General features: G+C 41.4%; 1 protein-coding gene across 4 annotated transcripts in view; it reads left to right on the forward strand.

Annotated features, from left to right (window-relative positions):
- Positions 1 to 332: 332 nt before the first annotated feature.
- LOC149311310 (cannabinoid receptor 1) overlaps positions 333 to 15755 on the forward strand; it is a 45134-nt gene continuing 29711 nt past the window's right edge. For all 4 annotated transcript variants that reach the window (XR_016281771.1, XM_089530767.1, XM_089530768.1 and 1 more), the window contains exon 1: positions 333 to 491. The gene's annotated coding sequence lies outside the window, so the exon portion shown is untranslated. The remainder of the gene's footprint in view (positions 492 to 15755) is intronic.

Here is a 15755-nt window from a genome sequence, read left to right on the forward strand (position 1 = left end):
TTGAGCTTCTTCTTGGCTTTTCCAGGAGGGATCCCAAAATGTCTTCCATTCTGAGCATGCATTGAGGTCTCTAGGAGCCTTTTGAGCTATTGCTATTACTGCTCTTCTTCTTCTTCTTTGGGTCCTGCTCTCCACTTGGCTGGAGGCCTCCTGCGTTGTCAACCTCTTTGGTGGTTAGGGAGCCTGGCCAACCCCCCTGAGCCTGCCTCCTCTTCCTCCTCCTCCTCCTCCTCCTCCTGGCTCCGGGGGCTCCTCCTCCGGGTCCCACCTCTCCTTGCCTTGAAGCCTAGGAGCCGGGTGCCTCAGACCCACAGAAAGAGAGAGAGAGAGAGAGAGAGAGAGAGAGAGAGAGGCGCAAAGCGCAAAGCCCCGGCCAGCCAGGCGCCCTCCTTGCAAAGCCCTCCTTTCTCTCCTCTTCCTCCGCTGCTGCCTGGAAGGGACGGACGGACGGACGGACTGACAGGAGGAGGGCCATGTGAAGGGGAACAAAGGTAAGGAGGACCGGCCAGGGACAGCAAAGCCTCTCCGGACTCCCCACCGCCTGGCTCTCCCCGGGCGGCTTCTTCTTTGGGGCAGCGGGAGGGCGAGAGAGCATTGCCGTGGCGCCCTGCAGGGGCCCTTGGGCAGGTCGGGGGCAGTGGGGGGGGGGGAGACTTTCTGGCCCTGACATGTCTGTGGAGGGTTTTTGGGGAGAGGGGTTTGGAGGGAGCGGACAGGACGACCAGAGGTCCTCTTTTTTCCTGGAGACGCCCTACATTTTACCCTTCTTCTCTAGGAGGCATTCCCAAGTGTCCTCCTCTATCTTTGTACGAGGGCCTTTTTAGCCTGGATTTTCTGGCCAGCGGGGATTCCAAAGCGTCCTCCATTTTGGGCATTGCTCAGAAGCATGCATTTACATTTCTAGGAGTGTTTTTAGCTTTGATTTTTCTGTCCAGGAGGGATTCCACAGTGTCCTCCATGTTGAGCATCACTAGAAGCATGCATTTATATTTCTAGGAGTATTTTTAGCTTTGACTTTTCTGACCAGGAGGGATTCCACAGTGTCTTCCACTCTGAGCATGGCTCAGAAGCATGCGTTGACATTTGCAGCCTTTCTTTTGGCCGTGTCCTCCATTTCCCCCCAAAGTCCTACATTTCGCGGCACCTTGCCCTCCTTTGGGGTCCTGGGGCCCCCTGGTCCCTCTGTCCTTTCCAGTCTCCGGACACAGAAAAGGTCAGTCCAACTGCCCCCGTTTGGGGAGGTCTCCTTGTATCTAGACAAGTGCCCTCAACCCCGATCGAAGTTGGTGCCAAATAATGTCATTTGGGTGCCGATTAATGCAGGAGCAATTCCTATTTTATCTCTGTGTGTATGTATATAGAGAGGGATTACAAATCTTTCCTTTGGAGGAGCTCAGGTGGCTTATGTATCTGCCATATCTGCTCACTGTGTCTGTGTGTGTGTTGTTTGCTTGTGTTTAGCCATGGTCAGTAGTTTGCTATGCACTCTCTGTCTATGATCTGTGCAGTTATATGGATGGAGAAGGATTCACAGTAATTCAGGTATAGTATGAGATGTATGAGCCAGTGTGGTGTAGTGGTTTGAGCACTGGACTACGACTCTGGAGACCAGGATTTGAATCCCAGCTCAGCCATGTAATCCCACTGGGTGACTTTGGGCAAGCCACACTCTTTTGGCTTCAGAGGAGGGCAATGGCAAACCTTGCTGAGAAAACCCGAAGATAGGGTCACCGTATGTCAAAAACAATTTGAAGGCACAGAACAACAGATGAGATGTATGCACAGTCTGTGCTTTGCAACTGTGGCTTGACTCTGTGGAATCAATGTACGCCTCTGTTTTAGAGAATGATCTGCAAGTAAAAATCAGAGTAATTTCTAATAAAAGCCAACAGCACCTGATGAACAAGAAAAGTTAAGAGGGAAAATAATGTCCGTTGAGTTATGCAAATTCATAACTAAGCATTAATTGGTGATTACATGGGGGGGGGGGGTTACTCTTTCCGGACACTGACCTGAGACCTCAGGCTACATGAGGCAAAGTGGTGTTTAAAGGGCTTCTATAAAGCTTGGTAGTTTTTAATCATTGTTATTGGTAATGGCCCCACTCCATTAGTGGACTCTGTCTGCCAGAACACTGCACCACAAAAAGTGAGGCCGCCAAAAATTGTGGGGGGCATGTATATGAATAATAGGTTTTCACCTGCATGGTAAACTATATGCTGCTCTTTCCTGACCTTTGTGTTTGGAGTATGAGTAGTATGATCCAGAAGAGATACGGGGAGAGGGATTGTGTAATAATAAGGCAAGACTGAGTGGATGCAAAATGTATGTTCTCTCAATGTCATTAGTCTTTTTAATGGATGTGATTTTAATGGGGAGGGGGAAACCCAAGATCTGAAAAAAGACAACTTTCTACATGCTAAAGACCAGTCGTTTTATGGTTAATATGCCTCCACTCTTCTCCACACACAGCCTCTCAGAGCAGTCAACCTCCGAGGTTCCCTTAGGACTTTGTCTGACATAGAGGGTTTCATCTTTAATCCTAACCCTTTGGTGATTAATAATGGAAGACATTCTTATTGATTTTTCCTGTATTATCTCTTCTCCACCCACATCCCGCCCCCGCTTCCAACAGCTAAGATATTGAAGAGTAAAGAAAAAAGCTGCCATGCATTTTTCTCTTCTTTTGTCTTTTGGTTATCCTTGGCAGAGAGGTGTTCTGTCAAGTATCAGAAAAGCAAAACCCTAAGCATTTCATGTGCTCTAGACATTTCAGGATTCAGCCCCAGCCTTAAATACAGCAGCCATGGAGTGATTAAATGGTAGTTTGACAAACAAACTCTTCTTTGGGAGGGTTTCTTGAGAAATACACAAGCCAGTCTACTAGGGAAGCGTTCCCTGGGCGAGGTATGTAACAAGTCGCAGATGGAATAATGCTGTCTCTCACCACTTTTCCAAAACTGATTGAATCAAAAGTATACAATAATGTTAGAGCATGAGCATTGTTGCCTTTTCTTGAATAATACTATGAATTTTACTTTAAGGAAAGTAAAGCTTATAATATGGTTTAATTCTCTCCTTATTTTAAACCGCCTCTTTCAGGGTTATTAAATATGTTAAAACATAATTGTGCATTTTAAAAAAATAAAAACCCATAAGCTTAAGTACAAGGGTGTGTTTTCTTTCTCACTCTTTGTGTTCTTCTTTGTCCTTAGAATAAAAAACACCAACCATTCACCTCCATGTGTTGTTTGTGTTATCACAATTGTTTTTTGACCTGAAGAACATGACCAGAATAGCATGTTTTTTCTTTAATAACATTTAAGTCATAAGGTGGCTAACACCGTGACAATTAGCTGACAATAGTATATTACTTTAAAATTTAAACGTGATAGAAACTGTAGATGGGGGAAAGCTCATTAGTGTGGTGACAGCTCATGTTATGCAGCAAGTGTAAATTAACTATAGGAGAAAGAGTATGAGTGCCTAATTAGTTTCAAGCCAAATATGTACATGTTAAATTACATTAACCTGAAATGAATTTGGAGCAGTGGCACATATAGAGTCATTTTTCAGAATATATTAGAATGATATGTAGAAAAAATGTGAATAAAATGATCTTGAACAGAATTTTTAGAACAAATAATTTCATTTCAAAACTAATGAGTTCTGGAAAAAAGGGGGTTGTCCAAACGTAGAAGACCATTTTCTCAGATACACTGGGAAAATAATATTGGGGGTGGGCAGTGTCCCAAGATTTTATAGATTAGATTGCATTCCTAAATACACACTTGAGACTAAATTCATTGGAATCAGTACGATCAGCTTCCAAGTAAAATTGCTTTGGATTGTTCTGCAACTTGCCTTGGAACTTGTTAGTAGTTGTTCTTCACATAATTGTCTTGAGTCAGGTGGATAAAGGACTTTCTTAGTAATGTTAATGCTTGGCTTAATACTTTATCTTGGATAATTTACTTTTCTCTTTTTGAATACAAATTTCTAATTATCCAACTAACATCTGTATGATTTTTAACATTTTGTAGACCTAGCTTTACTTAAGAAAGACTGGAGACTGGGATCAAATTGAAAATATCAACGTTGCTTCCTTTCTGAAACTTTGAGGGCTACTTTACCTTTACCTAGCAGATAAAACACTTGGATGTAAAAGATGCTTCTTTAGCTTTGACTGTCATTTTAGAGGGTCTGTTTTTTCCTTCTGTGACTGCACAAGTCTGTTTCATCCACTCACTCCCACACATCTCACTAATTTCTTATGGGAGATAGGTGTCTTTTTTTTCAATCTAAGCGATTCATGTTCTTTTCAGATAAACTGATTTCATGAATTCTCTCCAGCAAATCAATCGTACTTCAGAGCATCTGTGGAATTCAGTTTTTCCCGTTAGGTGTGGGCCTTTCTTCTTCTCTTTCTTAATAGCTAGTTTTAGAAACTGTTCATTTTCAGAATGGGGTGTTGTAGTGCAGTTATCACACATGTCAGTTTCATTGCCATATGCACAAATGGAAAACTTGATTTTTTTTCTTTTTTCTAAAATGGATATTGTACAGCTGATAATGGATTTAAAACGTTTGTTACCAGCTTCCCTAACACTGAGTTATGGCCAGGTTCAAGCAACTGTACAGATAGATACAGATGCCAGAGAAAAATAGACCCTTTTAACGATAACAATGCTGTTGTTGTTTTCCTCTCTGTAATGGACTGCATACCAAGTCCTTGTACTCAAGCGCAGCTTTGCAAATGTGCCAATATAGACCTAAAACCGCATTATGCTATCAATATGAAAGTAAGTTGTCTTTTCCTATACTGTTGACCAGTCTGGGTGGATATGTTGCTAGGAGCTATGGATCTGTAACTGTATGCATATGATTATAGTTGTGTGGGTATAATTTGTGTTTCTGAGAACATTCATTCAGAGATGTTAGTACTGATAATAGTGATCTTTTGCTGAATCTCTGGACTGTAATGAAGAGTTGTTGTTGTTGTTATTGTTGATGATAATAGTGATCTGGACCATTTATTTCTAAAAAAATGTTGTTGCCAAAATATCTACTTACTGGAAGATGTTACAAAAATGTATCCCAAATTGTACTTATCTGGAAGAGCTTTTTATAAAGCTTGCTTGCTTAAATTGACAAAGGGTACCATTTGAAGGCTGAGCTACATTTTGTCTTCATGCATTTTCAAAACAGTCTTTATTGTGCTGTATTCATAAAAGAGAGCATGATCAGACTCATTTGATTTTTTTCACTTGTTGCCATATTGCTAAGGAACCAGCTACAGACTGCATCTACACTGCAGAATTAATGCAGTTTGGCACTAATTGCCATGGCTCATTGCTATGGAATTCTGGGGTTTGCAGTTTTGTAAGATATATAGCCTTCTCTGTCTGAGAGGTCTGGTGCCACAGCAAATTATAAACCCCATGATTCCGTAGGATGGAGCCATGGCAGCTAAAGCAGTGTCAAGCTGCATTAATTCTGCAGTGTAGCAGCAGCCACAGTGGAGGACTTACATGCTTTTATTGTTGTTTTGGAAACTTCAGCAGTGCAGCCTATCATAAAATGCTGTTAGGAAGAGAAACGTTGTACCCTCCTACACAACTGTGGTATGCTCAGGAAGCTTGTTCTCGTGTGCACTTGATCTCTTGTCATGTTGGTTATAAACAAATTAGATACTTTCTTCCCCATCTTGATTGTGAACACTCACCATTTGAGAGTAAAAAATGTAATGCTTAGGATTTTCAGGTTGCCTACAGAGGCAACCTTAGTTCTGCAGCAGTCATGTTTACTGCATTAGTCATGTTCACTAGAAAGACTGGAGTAGAAGATGCTGATTAAGAAAGACTATCAAAATCTATTTTAGTGCAGATGGAGTAGATTTTCACACCTGCATTTTAGGAAAGCTTGCAAAGTTTTTCTCCTCTTGATGAGTATGTGAAATTAGTTAAAGAATTGCTATTTTTAGCTACGTCTGTCTGTTTTTAACGCAGTGTGCTAATGGGGAATACCTGTTTAGTATTGTGCACAGTGCACTGAGAGCTAATCTAACTGTGATCTCAGTGGGGTCCTTTCACCTTATGTCCAATTTTATATTCTCCCATTTAAGAATGTTTGTGCATGGATTTCACACAAATATTTCTCATGAAATATATCTGCCAATTTATGAAACATTTAGACTGCTATCCTGTGCAAACTTACCTAGGAATGTTTTCCACTGAACTACAGAAGACTTTCTTCTGAGTAAACATGCATAGAACAGTTTTTCTGTACTATGCTTTGGCCTGATTGTTTACACTTTGACATGAAGAACTCTGATTTGCTGTGCCATTTTCTCCTTAGGGGCTAGTGGAAAGAATATTGGCAGTTTTATTCATCACCATGTGTACTCCTAAAAAGTTGACTAGCCACTTGACGCTGAACCAAATTCATACACCTAAGAGGTGCCACTTAAAGTTCCATCTTTTGTTGACCTAGAAGCTGGAGAAGTGTGGAGAAGATGACATCTCTGACAACATTTGTTGGTGAACAAGGGTTAGGTGATAGCAGCATGACATACTTTTCCACCAGCCTTACATCCCTTCTCAAAGGACCAGATACTATTTTGTGTCTGTGTAACTTTTTATCATTTTATGCCCTAATTTGTCTCTGTTCAGCTGCTGTAAACTTTTACCTCCACATTTAGGTCATGTCCTTCTGGATTATTACTAAACCAACGCAGTACTACTAGTTACCCTCATCAGTAGTCATACACTTTCAGATCAGTTCTTTCTTTCTTTTTGTATCCTGTAAAAAATAGTAACAATTCAGCTACTTATTTGTGTTGTTGCTGAGGCTTCCATCTGCACATCTTTAATCACACCAATCTGGATTGGTTGTTTAATACTGCCAACCTTTTTGCACTGAAAATATACTGGAAACACTTTTCATCCAAAAAATACCTCCATGATAAGTATGACTAGGAAATCTATGGTAATTATTGTAATTTTGCTATTAGCTTGCATGACATGTGTTGACTGTTCTGCAAAAATACTTTTAAGGAAAAGCTTAAAATAAAAACATTTATTTCTTGTAACCTCAGTGGGTTTTTAATTGTTTCTTTTTGGTAGAAAAAAGGAAACGTCCAGGGCTATTGTTACCCAAATTAGCTGAAGTATTATAGGTCTTAAAAGCAAATTTCATTTCCTCTCTGTTTCCATTATGAGCTTGGTCTTGCATTTCTGTCTATGACCCTAACATCATCCCTCATGCTGACTTTTCCTTTCACATCCACAGATTCATAAATCCATTCATCGCTTTATCTGCAACATATCCTTAGGCCTTCAGCATCTCATTTCTGCTGTCTAATGAAATTTTTATCCATGCTCCAATCATTATTGTTTAACAGAAGAACATTTTGAAAATAGCATGTATTAATAAAACATACTGGTTTATTGTGGCCTCAATGAACCTTTAACTGTTTAATTGGTAAGCAGTTAATCTGGGACAAATGCATCATTTGCATCGTTATTTGGAATTTGAGATAGGTAAAAGGAAGAGCTACTTCACCTAATGCATAGCTGAATTTTGGAATCCACCACCACAAGAGGTAGTGATTGATACCAGGATTGGGGCAGATCAGGGACAGCCTCTACCCACCCTCCTCTGAGGAATCTTTTTCAGGGAATAAACTGTAATTCCTTGGGCTAGACAGCAAAGAGGAACCCATTGGGCCAAAGAACCTACAAGTTGGTCCCAAAAACCCTTGGGATCTCAAGAGAAAAGCTAATGGATGTCCCCTCCCGCAGTGGTGGACACTCTGCTCCAGAGAAGGATGATGCAACTGAGTTTTCTCCTGTCCATTGATAGTGCTAGTTTCTAAAAATATGGGCTGGGCTGGCAGTTATGCAAAGAGTGTTCACTACTCAGTAAAGGACTCCTCATGATCAAGGCTTTTTTGTCTGAATGCCTGCCATAGCCTGCAGCTGAGCCCTTGGTAGGATTCTGAGAACTTAGCCTTTTAGGACTCTCATTCTCAGGCAGGGAGAGCTGCTGAACAAGACTGTGTACCCACTACTTGAAATCTCCTTTGATCTGTCCTTTGTTATATTGAGCCTGCTTGATCCTGGGCTGCTTCTGTGTTCTTCTTTTAGGATTGCCCTAGCAGAGAAACCAACTTTCTGCTAGGACTCTGTTAGTCTAGACCTTTGGATCACCTTGATGTTCCTTCCAGAGCCCATCTATTCTTGCCTGAATCTGGATAGATGAATTAATGAAGTATAACGTTGTCAGTGGCACTAGTCATGATGGCTATAAATTACCTCTAGTATCAGATGCAGAATGCATTTGAATAGCAGTTGCTGCTGTAGAATATGAGCGGGTTATATTCATGCCTTGCTTATGATTTTCTTTGTGGTATCTGATTTGCCACTATAGGAACAGAAATCTGGACTAGATTAGCTTTTGGCCTGACTCAGAACACCGCTCCTTTGTTGTTGTTGTTGTTGTTGTTGTTGTTGTTGTTGTTATGTCCTTCTAAGTTGGCTCTGACTTATGGTGACGTATCCCAGGGTTTTCTTGGCAAGATTGGTTTCTCACTGCCTTCCTCTTAGCTGAGAGACTATGATGTGTCCAAGATCACTCAGTGGGTTTCCATGACTGTGTGGGGATTTGAACCCTGGTGTCCTGGAGTCCTAGACCAACACTCAAACTTTTGTGTACCCTTCTTGTTTGACTATAAGATCTATAGTTGAGGCTTTTAATATTTGTAAGATACTGCGTCACATTTATACACTTCAGATAGAATATAGTTTAAATAAACAAATGTGAAATGTCTTCCCAAAGCTTCAAATACTCTTGTGTGTTTTTACAGGATACAAATACTCTGTGTTCTTTCCAGTTGCCCTTTAAAAATTCTTTTTGGGGGCCTTCTTTAAGCCAGCTGAAGCATCTTTTGTTTTTCTCGTCCCATCCCCTTGGTTATAACCTTACAACTGTTGGATTAAATTCTAGACCTTATCACACATGGGGGGGGGGGGGGTTGCAGCTCAGATCCGCAGTCACTCTTGTTCTAGCAATGCAAAGCATGATGTTTTTTCACACCAGATCCACAGTCACTCCTCTCTAGCAATGCAGATTGAGGTTAAAACATCATGTTTTTCCACACCTGGTTGCCTTTCTGTTGTCCTTCCTAAGTGAGGGGCAAGCAAAGTCAGTTCGACTCCAGGCAAGTCACGTGATGAGGACTCAAGCAAAGGGGAGTGAGTGCACATTGTATTACCACACCAGAGCATACTTTGAGGGTTCAGCAATTCGAATTGGCACCTTTGCACATGCTCAGTGGGGCTCTGGATGCTGTCCTCCTTCCCTGCCCCCTCCTTAGCTGTCATCCTTCATCGGGGTCTAGGAGAAGACAGGGGATGATGGGATAGCTTGCTGGGGGTCCCTGGAGCCAGGATCGGGATGCAGGATCAGTCGGGGATGATGGAATAGCTCGCTGGGGGTCCCTGGGGCCAGGATTGGGATGCAGGAGCAGTCAGGGGATGATGGTTAGCTCTCTGAGGGGTCCCTGGGGCCAGGATTGGGATGCAGGAGCAGTCAGGGGATGATGGGTTAGCTCGCTGGGGGTCCCTGGGGCCAGGATCGGGATGCAGGAGAAGGCAGGGAATGATGGGATTGGTGTCAGGCTGAAGGAGGGTAGCAGATCGGGGTCTAGGAGAAGGCAGGGGATGATGGGATTGGTGGGAGGCTGAAGGAGGGGAGCAGATAGGGGTCTAAGGGGACGCAGGGGATGATGGGATCGGCTGGTTGGTAGAGAGAAGGAGATGGCATAAAGGAGGAGGAGGAGGAGGATGGAGCAGGACACAGGGGCCAAGGGGGGTGTCATCGGAGTACTTTTCCACACCAGACCAAATTGCAGTGCAATCGAAGGCAGCCTGGAAGCGAATTCTCTGAAGTCACTTTTTTCCCGTTTTTACCAAAATGAGGGGTGACTTCAGAAACACTGCTGAAGCAATTTGCAAGCAGCTCCCATAGAAATCAATGGCGTCTGATAAAACAGTCACTTTATGACGTGAAACCGCATCATTGGAAGTGCAATCACTTCGGAAGTGAACTGGAACTGAGCCACAACAACACCAAAAAGCTCTGTGTGATATACTCCTCTGACTAGTGAGGCACTGTCTTTAGTCAGCCATCAACATGTTAATTTAGGGGATTTTTTTTACATTCTGTTGTTTCCTTCTTTATGTCTTCCACACTACCATCTTGATCCTACACTAGAACACTCCCACATCACAGAAAACAATAACTGGTGTTGACATTCCTCCTAAAACATACTAACACCACTAGTTGCATACTAGAATTGCATGGCTCTGAACAGTCCTTTAAAACTATTAAACCAGCTCTTGTCTGGTGATAATGCTGTGATCAGAGCAAATCTGTGGAAGTTAAAATGGGAAATATCCCTTTTTATTCCAAAACTGAATATACCCAGTTTAATTTTTCTGTAGAAATTTACTGGATTGGGCAGCAATCACTGTAGAAGTAAGCCCTGCTGAACACAACTGGACTTTTTCTCTAAGAAGACACATATACATATATATTTATATGAAGATACATATACATATGCAGTATACACCATTAACCAGCTATGTCACATCTTATTTATTCTTTTAAAATGTATCAATCCAGAATGAAAATAGATCACTGTAGAGTATTTATGCTGAACACAGAGCACATCATAAAGGTGTGTCTCATTGCTTTTAGGAACATCTATTTTTGGGGGCTACTGAAAAATATTTTTAATAAAAATGTTCTTGCTCATGGAAACAACTTTTAAAACTTTTGATTTTAGTACATTTGTAGGATATATAACCATCACCACTATGGTCATCTTCATTTATATCCTTATTTGTTACTAGAACTAGATATATTACAGGTACACTGTACAGTTGGCCCTCTGTATCCACAGATTCTTTATCCATGGATTCAAGCATCCATGGCTTGAAAATATTTTTAAAAAGAATACATTTCAAATAGCAAACTTTGGTGTGTTTTTTTTACATGAGCAACACCATTTTACTATGCTGTTATATTTCATGGGATTTGAGCTTCCACTGTTTTTAGTATCCATGGGGGGGGGGGGTGTTGTCCTGGAACCAAACCCCAACGGATAACAGGGGCCCACTATATTATCAAACCTTTGAAATTCTTAATCATTTCTTTTAAATAAGAAATAAAGCAAAAATAGCCAAAGGTTGACACTTTACTGGAAGACTGAGACTAACACTTCACTAGGAGATTGGTACTGGATTTTTGAAAGTGTCTTTTTTCAGTAACCATAAACAGCAGATATTGTATGATAACCTGAAGGCATTGTTAAACAATCTTTCTGTCATTAGTTCTCTGTGTGTGATTATTTGTACTCCTGTGATCAGCTTCAGCTGGGTTCTGTGTGGGACCCAAAGTGTGCAGGGTTGGCATTCTCTAATTACACAAAGCAATTTGTAATTGCTTTGTAGATTTTGGATGCAAATAATTTGGGGGTCTATTTGTTGCTGTTGTTGTGTGCTTCAAGTCCTTTCTGACTTATGGTGACCCTGTAATGGGTTTTTTTCTTGGAAAGTTGCTTCAAAGGGGTTTTGCCATTTCCATCCTCTAAAGCTGAGAGAGAGTGACTTGCCCAAGGTCATTCAGTAGGTTTTATGGCCAAGCTGGGATTCGAACCCTGGTCGCTAGAGTAATAGGCTTAAGGGTCAAACCACTATGCCACACTGGTTCTCTGGGGGACATTAGCCAGCTGATTTTCTGAGTTTGTATTTAAGATGGAGTTTGTATTTAAAAACAAGCCTCCAGTCCCCCACTGCTGTGTCTTAAGTATTTTGATGAAGATTAGATAAAATAGATATATTTATATAAGAGTATAATTCAGCTAGTTACCAGTATTTTTTTAAAAACATGGCTCATCTTTTTCACACATTAAAAGGAGAGGCTTGATTAACTTGATGCTATTACTCTTTCTTCGCCATCACCCAGTGTCTCATTCACTGTTAAGCAAGATCTTCTTTTAACAATAACCAACCTCTGGAGTATTTCTCAGAACGGTTTATTGAAGTAAAGAAGCCATAGAATAACAGGCAACTTATGACTTTGAAATATTGTCAGCTCTGAGGCACACTGAGTGACATACCGTTTTATACAGTTCAATTGGCAGATTCCACCCCACAGTCACATCTCCACAACCATTCATCAGTTACACCAGAATTTCCCACTCAAACAACTTTCTCATCACAGTTCCACAATCACTTTGTTTGTACTATAACTCCCCAAACATTGCATTCTTTCACATAGACGTCTTTCTCTGTTCACATCTTCTCAAGACAGGCCAGACTCCAGATGCCTAGAACCATAAATAGTTCCCTCTTCTCACTGTGATAGCATTGCACCTGCTGTCTCACAAATAATCACCCTTTCTCAGGACCTTGCCCCATCCTAGGTTAACTAAATATATTAGCTTAATACAGACCATTCCTTTAATCAATCTCTATAACATATTCTAACGTTGATCCATTAATAACAAATAAACCATAATAAGTATAACAGCAGTGTAACATAGAAGCATTCATGAAAACATAGGTCCAACAATATCCTTCTTCAATGCATGTACTCTCCACCACATTCCCAGATCTCTCTCTCTCTCTCTCTCTCTGGCTCATTGCAGAAACCATAATAATATGGGACCTGGAATCCTAATATCTCTAATCATATTTAACCATATTTCATATTTGTGGCAGGGGACCTCAAAGGGCACCTGACACCCAGCTTGTTCCTTATTACCATGTCACAATGTTTGTTCTAGTATAGACATCTAGTGTGCAAATCATACTCTCTCAGCCTCAGAAAGAAAGGCGCGTCACAGACTGCCTAAAAGCGGCGGTCTGCCGGCGCTGCCGGTTGCTCCACGAGGGAGCCGCAGCAGCCAAACCGCGCAGCTCCCTCGCGGAGCAAAAAGAAGCCCCAAAATGGCGCTTCTTTTCACGGCACGCTAATGATGCCACAAGGCACCAATTGCGCACTCGTGATGTCATTAGCACCACGTGACGTCCAGATGTATGCATCCGTGACGTCAAGATGGCAGTGCCCGTGTGGATGGGCGCCGCCATTTTGTACGGACCCAGTATGTACTAGGGTTAGGGGCGTCAGGAAGTGACACCCCTTCCTAACCCTAGTACGTCCTGGGGACGTACTATACGCCCGTCCGGAATGGGCCAAAGAAAGGCAAACATCCTCTCAAAAAAAGCTTGCCAAGAAAATCCTTTGATAGGTTAAACCTAGCCATAAGTTGGAAACAACTTGAAGGCACACAACAACAATATACTCTCACAAACACATTTAAATCCCGTTAATTGGACTGGGAGAGTTGAAAGGGAAAGTTAAAAATTCACTTGGTGAATGAGGAGAGTAATAAGCAGCATGCTTGGCAGTGCTTGAAACAGGCATTGTCAATCAAGGCACATATCAAATCATTCTGTTCTTCAGTTAGAGTTACTGGGCTGGATTTTTAATTATTTACATTGATACTGCCTCCATTTTAAATTGTTTTAGTGGATTTGCTGTGCTGGGTTGGAATGTTGTTCAGATCTTGTTTTATGCTTTGCAGTATTTAACCAATTTATTATTAATTTCTTTTGATGTCCCAGTTTTCTGTGAAAACCACTGAGGAAAGGTCCCCTCCTAAAGGCAGCATAGAAACCTGCTCCAGATAAAGAAATAAATGAATCATGCTGATTAAACCATGGCTTCAGAGTATATAATCCCAACATTTAGGCATCAGCCTGAAGAGGCTTATAGGGACCCTTATAAGAATTGAGCCCTATGACTGAAGAGAAGGTACTGTCTGTTCATTTGACCGTTAGCTTGTTTGTTTTGGAATATCTCAATTTCCCCTGTAGGAAAAGGGGAAGACCATATTACAGATCACAGAATCGTAGAGTTGGAAGAGACCACAAGGGCCATCCAGTCCAATTCCCTGCCACGCTAGTAATACATAATCAGCATACTCCTGACAGTTGAGTCCTATTCTCTGGAGCAGTAGAAAACAAGCTTGCTCCACCCTCAATATGACACCCCCTTCAAATTTTTAAACAGGCTATCATATCACTTCTTAACCTCTCCTCATAAACATACCCAGCTCTTTAAGTTTCTCCTCATAGCACATAGTTTCCATACCCTTCACAAGTTTGATTGCCCTCCTGTGGACATGCTCCAGCTTCTCAACACCCTTTTTGATTGGTGATGCCCAGAACTGGACACAATATTCCATGTTCAGCCTGTAGCCTATTAGGACTCCTAGATCACTTTCACACGTAGTCTTGTTAAGCCAGGTGTCCCCCAACCTATATCTATGCATTTCATTTTTTCTCCCTAAGTGCAGTACCTTACATTTCTCCCTGTTGAAATTCATTTTCTTAGTTTTGGCTCAGGTTTCTAATCTATTAAGGTCATTTTGAATTCTGATCCAGTCCTATGGGTGTTAGATATCCATCCTAATTTTTTTGTCATCTACATATTTGATAAGCATGCTATCTGCTGCATCATCCAAGAAAGGTAGACTCAGTCAAGGAGGCCCTAGCTCGGAGTCTGCAAGATCTGAGCAGGGCTGTTGATGATAATGGGATCTGGACTTCTGGAGGTCTTTCTTTCATAGGGTTGCTATAGGTTGAAGTCTGCTTGATGGCAGTTAACAATAAATCTCTATTTTCACATTGAAAATATTAATTAGGTTCACTTCGCCTAGGATATAGTTGAATAGCTCCATTAAAGTTTGGACTAAAAGCCAAAGCTGACCAATGTCCTCACTAATGTGGAAGCCACCTACTGCCACTTGTACTTTGGCAGGCACCACCTTAAGGTGACAATTCCATTTGAACTAGCCATGAATTTAACCCCAGTTACTTTGGATTAGTCATTTAAATGTAATCACAATCACTCTTGAATTGCTTACAAAAAACATCTGTGGCAGTGACTGAAGAGTTTCTGGGCTAGCTGGTAAATGGAGTGTAAAGACTCATAGGTGTGGTAGCCAATTAGGTCAGGTCCATGTAGTAGAGTAAAATGTATGGTGTACATATGTATAATTTAAGGTTGACCATAGAGTAAGGAAAGAACTTCCAACCTGTGCAATGAACACGAGCTGGATCACTTTATATGAGTTGCCCACAGATCTATGACATTTAATGGCTTGCCAGGATGCAGATGCTCAGCACAACATGTGCCTGGCATAGTTCAGCAGGGGAGAGGAGCAGAAGTGAAAGGATTCCATTGAGACTCATAGAGATCCTGTCTAGTGCAGTGGATTGTGTCCAAGGTTTCTGAAAGAGAACTTTCCTGTTGCAGAACATCTGTTATTGTAGAGCTCATCTGATTTCCAAGGCAAAGCAGACAGGAAGCAAAAGAACATACAGTTCTAGACTATTTATCCTGTAGAAATGATATCTTAATAATTAAGATAAAGTAGAAATTGCAATGAATACATTGGAAAAGACAAGTATCATATGGGGAAAACACGTATAACAGACATTTCAATATAAAGATGGATTAGAATGCCTAATACTAAAGAAGAAGACAGATGTACTGAACTATTGGAAACACAATGGGAGGGGTTGAGCCTGATCTTCAGAAATGATAAAGTAGAGCAGCTTTCCATGAACCGGATGCCCCCCTGATATGCTGTACAACAACTTATATTATTCCCAGCCAGT

Source organism: Sceloporus occidentalis, unplaced genomic scaffold, assembly GCF_023333645.1.
Source record: "Sceloporus occidentalis isolate IW3139 unplaced genomic scaffold, rSceOcc1.0.p SCAF_6, whole genome shotgun sequence".
Lineage (NCBI taxonomy): Eukaryota > Metazoa > Chordata > Lepidosauria > Squamata > Phrynosomatidae > Sceloporus > Sceloporus occidentalis.